The sequence below is a fragment of the Montipora capricornis genome, chromosome 1, assembly GCF_036669925.1.
Source record: "Montipora capricornis isolate CH-2021 chromosome 1, ASM3666992v2, whole genome shotgun sequence".
In the NCBI taxonomy this organism is placed as follows: Eukaryota; Metazoa; Cnidaria; class Anthozoa; order Scleractinia; family Acroporidae; genus Montipora; species Montipora capricornis.
Window position 1 is genome coordinate 16,765,873 of NC_090883.1, and position 7,500 is coordinate 16,773,372.

Below are 7,500 nucleotides of genomic sequence, written 5' to 3' on the forward strand. Positions count from 1 at the left end.
CTTTCGTGAAGTTCGGATTGTGTATTACGTAATGATTTATTACAATTACTTTGGTTAAAAAGTAATGATAGATTGGAGTCCGGAAGCTTTTTATATTTTTAAAATAAAACTTTAATGAAAGCGTATGTTTATGAGGGGAACGAAAACTATAGAATATTTATATATAATTCGTTCAAAAGTTCTTTGCTACGAGTTAAAAAATGTCTCCGGAAATCCTACATAATAAAATGTATAGAAGTTGAATATATTATTTTAAGTTCTTAGCCAAAGAATTTCAGCCATAATTCAATACATTCTTGCTCTTTCTTGCTCCTTTTTAGCATAAGAAAAGTATTTCTTCCTCGCTGTGACATCGGGGACGACAGTGAAGTAACCCGGTAAAATTCTGTTTCATCCCATGGGGTTTCCATCAGGTCCGGGGAGAAGGTAAAGCGAGAGTTTTTGATTGAAGCTGCTAGGAAATCTGCGCCAAATTTAACTGGATTCTTTGGTAACTTGTCCGCGCTATATGTACCGCAATCGATGATCTTTGAACGTTTGGGTTCTTTCGCAGACTGTGATTCACTTTGGCGCGCTTCGGTTTGGCAGGGCCTCTGTCCGTCATCACTCCATTCAAATATTGTACTCAATTGAGGCTTGAACAAAATCTTTTTTCTAGACAGTCGATATTTTTTCGTCAACATAAATACAATTTTGACAGTTCAACTCTTCGTGGCCTCAACGGCGGCAAGCTATTGCTTTGTCAAGAAAACCGTGAACAGGATGACAGAATGTTCAATCTCCTTTAAAGAATTAGAATCATTTATGATAAACAATTCAAAAATATATCCCACGTACTATATCTACCACCAAAAGCTTTGAAATAATAGCGCTTAAATAACCTGCAATTGAATGAATTAAAATTCTTCATCGAAATACAATAAGAGTTGTATTTCGCCTTTACCGCTGAATTTAGTTTAGAAAAATAAATTACAATGCGGGAGAACTGTGTTTATTGATAGCACTCGCCAATAAAGGGACCATTACATGTATTGTCTTATTTGCTAATCCTTGAAAAAAGCTTCAATTTCTCTGAATGTCACGAAAAACGTGAAATAAATCGCTTGGTATAGTTGAAGCACGTGCCAATGCTTCATCGTTTTCGCGAGTTTCATCTGCCAGGGGGTCTCACTTGAAAACTATTTGGACCAATACATTGCTGGTGGACTCATTTTAGGCGATCTAGGTGTAGCATAAGGAATATGAAAGCTCGATGCCCTGCTTTCCTTTATTAATTTAGGAGGGAAAAACTTGATTATAAGGAGCAAATAAGATGTAGGGTCATAATCCTTCCTGGAGCAGTACCATCCGTTTTGAATTTTTTTTCCTTCCGAATAGGTTAACATATACCATACCGACTCTACAGAAAGGTTTACTGCTTTAATATCTTCCTTATTCTAATTTAATCGAGATGATCCTGTAAGAAGGTTTAAGGTGGGAACGTAAACGTATCACGTGGAAAGGTCAATAATTATAGAAAGTGGGTCACAAAACACACGATTCCATTTACTTTGTTGCCTGCAACACGTGCTATCTTAAAGCAGCTCTCGATTTCGAATCAGCTTTGTCGTTGTATTTAAGCTGTATATATTGACACTTGAACTCGCTTAAGTGCTTGTTCGGGCATACTGCTAACGAGATAGGAGGAAAACGATGGTGTCAAGATTTTTTTGTAATAAATGACTTAAATTTGTGGCTCAATTACTTTTTTATTTCGATTTACGAAGAAAGAAATGTGATCACGAATGGTATATAGATTTATCTTGCGTGCTTTCCCTTTTCGCCTTTCTTCTCTGTGGATAAATTGCTGAAGGGCCTTGCTTATTCTCGTAAAATTTCTAGAAACGTCTCGTTAATCCTTGAAATTGAAGAAGGTTTTGATTCTTCTTTTTGAGAAGAGATCTTTCCACATATAGTATAGTCTAGAAAGCTATGGCACACGTGTGAGCATAGTCTGACGTACCATTAATCTGGTTGGATCGCTGTTCAGTATCTATTCTTGGTTTGCACGTGACGTCACAAAAAATAAAATACAAAACTAAAGAACCTTTTGAGTTTTTATCGCGATCAGCTACAGGGGGTTTTTAAAATATATCTGTTTGCATGTTTTCATCTCGGCACCGTGATTCCTTTCGAAAATAGAGCAGTTTGAATTTCAGAGTTTTTCACAGTGCGTGACATGTTGACGGCTTTCGAAAAACATGCCAGTTGCATAAAACACCGATGCCCCTATGTGGCCTAAACAGCCAATATACTAGGAGACGTGTCTATACGAATGTTTGCTGGCTCATTTTACAGCAGAAAGTGTTGAAGACAGCCAAACTAAATTCCACATGTTTCTGCAGGTTTCCGTCCGCCATGTTGGTGTACCTCAGCAGTACACCAACATGGCGCCTCAATACTAAACTCTACAAATTTGAATAATATATTTTGCTGAATAACTCAAGTATGGAATCGCAAGTATGGAATCGCAAGTATGGAATCGCACAGCCCTGAGACTTGGACCCGTTATTTATTTGTTCCTCTTCTATAAGATTTCCATTTCTTGACTCAATTTTTTAAATGGTAAGCGATTTATGTTTTCACTTCCGTGACGTGCAACCCAAGAAGGGTGCTTTTCATTTGTCAGGAAATTCCAATTTCGGTGACCGTTGCCAAACAGTGTAACCGAGCGACGGTCGTCGAAAAATTGGAATTGGATAAACTTTCAAAGGCAAAGGAACGATCCAGTCGAAATAAAGAACTACCTTAAAACGTAGTCCTAAATTTTCGGTCGGAATTTCCCCAAAACTGCCTTACAAAAATAGGCCTTATCACAGTTTTCGACGCCATCTTGACGGGTAGGCAAAGCGGTCAGAAATTACAGTGTTTCTATGGGAATCCGATAGCAAATAACTTCTTCCAAAATTGAATTTTACACAATTTGTGAATCAAAACGTTAAAATACTAGGTAGAAGATTGTATTCCCCAAGTTTGAAGGATGTAGCTTTCCTGTAAGTCGCTGAGCTTTTTTTTTTTATTTTCCCTACATTAGTCTTATTTTTTTTCCCGCGAACTGCGTCTAGACGTTTGTCTACCCAGCCAAATTTACAGACAAATGTGTGGAAAATTCAAAAAATTAACTGAGCGTCTTCTAGCCAAGCTACATACTTCAAACTTGGTGAATACAATCTTCTACATAGTATTTTAACGTTGCGATTCAGAAATTGTAAAAAATTCAATTTGGAAGAAGTTATTTGCTATCGGATTCCCATAGAAACACTGTAATTTCTGACTGCTTTGCCTACCCGTCAAGATGGCGTCGAAAACCGTGATAAGGCCTATTTAGCTTACACGCGGAGTTATAAAATTTTGGCATCCACGTATTAGCAAAAATGTCGGTGTTTCGGGGAAAAGTTAAACAGTGACAATTTAGGTGGATTCCCTAGAAATAGAACTTGTCATTGATTTTCGATGAAACTTCCAACACTGTTGTAGCATGTCAAGGAGATGAAAAATGTAATAAAAAGGGGGAGTCACTGTGCTCGTTTCCGTGGTACGACGCTGACGGATACGGCTATTTCAGCTTCTTTGACAATTGCCGCGCACTCCCAATGTTGGACAAATTTAGCTCGATTTTATAAATGTTATCCAACGAATAACGGAGAGCCTGGTGTCATTCTATGGTTAATTCAAGTACGTACCTGAAAAATGTACTTATAGTACCTTAGTGAGTGCTTAACACTCCAAAATAGATTTAATTTAAGTGCGGGCTGTTTGACTCTTAATCGCTCCTTCCGTACAATTTTATAACATTGCCAAAAAACTGGCCATAGATTTTTGCTGATGTTTTCAGTACTCTATGAAGACACCGTTCTCAGAAAATATATGAAACAAAAAATGGGGGTCACTGTACTCGTTCAGGAGAAATCGCCATTCCTTGATAGATTAGGCTTGGAGTCAATGAAAATCCGTCACTTTATCTATGTGCCCGCGCTACTGCTGGCACCAATGACACAAGAAATTATGCGCAGTAGGGTTGCGCGTTGCAAAACCAGGGAATCATCTTAAGGTGATTCCTCAGTATTGCACTGCGCATCCTGTACTGCGCATACGGAGTGTCAATATTTATAAATTGGTCAAATCTGTAACAATTTAAATATGGCGTAAGTCGAGGATACACGCTGAGACAGTTCTCAAAACACGTTACAGAAGTTGTGAATGACCATAACTCTTTGCGAATAAGTGCGCGCATTCCTAGAACATGGCAAATTTTCTTGTTTCGATCTACGATAATCGAGATAGACAGCTACGATGGTGTTTTACTCTTAAACAAACACGGTGACCTATATTTTTTATTTCATAATTTTAGTGTACAAATTATCCCCTTTAAAAATTAATTTTAAAAAATTATCGGAAGAAAAAAAGGTACAGCTAAAAACGTTCACAAAGCCCCTTACCCAGGGATGTAAATCACGATTTTGAAAACAACGACTCGAGAAACGTTTTGAGTCGATGTCGTTTTCAGTTGAGTGATTTTTCCATAGACTATATAAGAAAGTGTTCCATATGCTCTAAACTTTCTAACTATCAGGTTTTTTTTCAAATGCTACCTTTAAAACCCTCTCATTTAGTAACCGCAAAATGTACCCTGAGCCGATGAAATAACGCGCGTGATTAGTATCAATACAGGCATCAATGGGGTAAGATTGATCCTTTATATCTCTTAAGCAAGGAGGGTGACATATCTTTTTTATTGTAGTTCTCAAAACAGGGATTAGTAGGGAACATTCAGGGAAAGTTTCACTGAAATCGTTCGACAATTTTTTTTTATGGGGAATCACCTTAAGCGCATTGCCCTTGTCTTCGCGGCAAGCTACCTAAAGCAAGTTTTATTTTCATTAAAAGTGGGAGAAAAGATTTACCCTGCTTGGCAAAGGTTTCCTTGATTTCCCTTTCTAGCGAGTAGGAAAGGAAACCACTGCACAAACTTCCTCGACGTTGTGTAACGCATGCGTGACTTGACTTCAATACAACGTCACTTGGACAGGTGTTACAATTCAAACTGGATGTTTCTCGCTATGTAGGGAAATCAAGGAAACCTCTGCCAAGCAGGATAAAAAAACCATCTAAACATGGTAATTCTGTCAAATTTACATAAACATATCATAACAAAGAAACTTTTTTCCTGTATGTTAATGATATGCATAACTAGTGTAATAAATTTAGATTTGTCTTTGTACTGATGATTCAAATATCGTTTTTGATGATAACAACTCTACAAGTAGCATTAAATACTATAACACGAAACCTTCGTGACTGGCGTACATTAAAAAAAAACTCCCAATATTATTATTGAAGCTTGCAGCAACATCGAAACTCTGTTCTATCTAAAAGCCTTGTATACAAAATGAGGTCATGATGAACTAGAGAATGAGAATTATTTCAGCAAACACACCTATGAAATACAACCGAGCAAGGCCATGCACAATTCTGTACATCCTAACAGCCTTTCGCTGCATACGCAAGTCAACTAATGATTATTGTTATGAACTATATTTGCCGCCGTTGAAAACTGTTTTCTTTTTTGATCACATTTCGTATTTGCTAGTCATAGCCGCGTGGAGGCTGGAACTGAATAACATTTGCAACACGTGATTCAGGAAAGAAATCGTGTAGAACCGGCATTTTGGTTGTTGTCACTATTTTCAAAGAAAAGTACTTCTTCTTTGCCCGCCGGAAAGAATGAAATTTGGTTAACAGCCCTGCATACCAATTACTCGAGTGTTTAAGCGGGTCGCACAAACGAAAGTTTTACTTCCTGATGGCTGCTTGGTCAGGGATGAATCATTGACTGTAAATACTGAACAAAAGACGAAAAGGCATACAATTGTAATTGCTTGCCGGAGAATGGGCCCTTTGCAGGATAGTGATCACATGGTACAAATCCGCCATACTGGGACGCAAATTGCCCACTGGGACATCTAAGACAAAGAAAATTTAGATTAACTAGCCTTTGTTTTAGATGTCCCAGTGCGCAATGTGCGTCCCAGTATGGCGGATTTGTACCATGTGATCACTATCCTGCAAAGGGCCCATTATCATCGTAAGAGCTGGTGTTGAGGCGTTGGAGACCACATGTGTAATATTCTCTCAGTCTCCTCCTGACGTGGATTTGCTGCGACTGTGGCTTTCCGAAGTTTTCAAACTCTTTCTTCGACTCTAGTGTGGAAACTGTTGAATCTGAAAATTCATTCGCAGTGCTAAATACAACAAGCGAGTCAAACATGTCGAGCAACTCGGACAACGAAACGAGAAAGCCGAAGAGAAAAGCACCTCATTACCAAAACAAATAGTAGTACCCAAAAAACAGCTTTTTGGAATGAATGCGTTATCGACCTAGACGATCTGTGAGCATCCGTTAACACACTTTCGGTTACTATTTAACTACCTTGGGAAAAAAGTATCCCCTCTTCAGAGTCAGCTAGCAATAAATTATTTTCCGAGGTCGCCAGTCAGCATATATTATTTTGAGGCCTATTCCCAGCCAGGAGGGAGATATTGCATTTTGGGCGCCAGCCAGCAGCATCTATCATGTTGAGACCCTTCCCAGCCAGCGTCAGCCAGCGTAAGGTATTGGAAATTTTCATTTTCCCAGTAAATAATAATCTTACAATCTTACGCCTCTCCTCCCCCACCCCCCTTCCCCCTCCGCTTACAACGATAGTTTTCCTTTCGTTGTAGACCGTAACTGAAACACCTCTGGACAAAAACTACGAGAGGAAATTTTCATGCCAGTTATTAATGACTAATTAATGATTAATTAACATACGGTATAAATTTTCAAGGTTCCTTGTCTCTAGATGAAAGACAGTTGAACTTACCCCTTTTGAAATATTTCAGCACAACGCGTTCCGAAATACGCAGTACCTTGGTATTCGCAATTGAGAAAACTTACATTGTATACAGGGACCGCTACGGAATAAAACAGTTGACAAGTTTAACAAGCGGGGGGCTTATGCACCTATATGCGAGTCAGCCAAGCAGTCTTTTCAGTGGACAGCTCTATAAGAAAATCCAAGGGACAGTCCGACACACTGTCTTTTCGATGGACGAAGTTGGAAAATAATTGAAATTCCAGTAATGCACAGGCATTCCTTATGGACGACGCAGTTAAAGAGTTTAAAAGGCCAATATGGCACAGGTAGTCATTGTCATCGAAGAGTCGGTAAACCAATTGAAACGCAAACAGGGCACAGGCATTTCGATGGACTACATGCGCACCACCATGACAGACCTATATTCCGATGGACGACGCAGTAATCCAATAAAAATGGTAACATGGCACAGTCATTTTCATGGACGACACGGTGGGAGGATTAAACGACACTCACGGAGAAAAACCTTTTGATCATATGGAAACGTTAAAAAGATCGAGGAGCTCCAACATTACCTCCGCTCTTAAGTCTGGTGCTAAAAAAA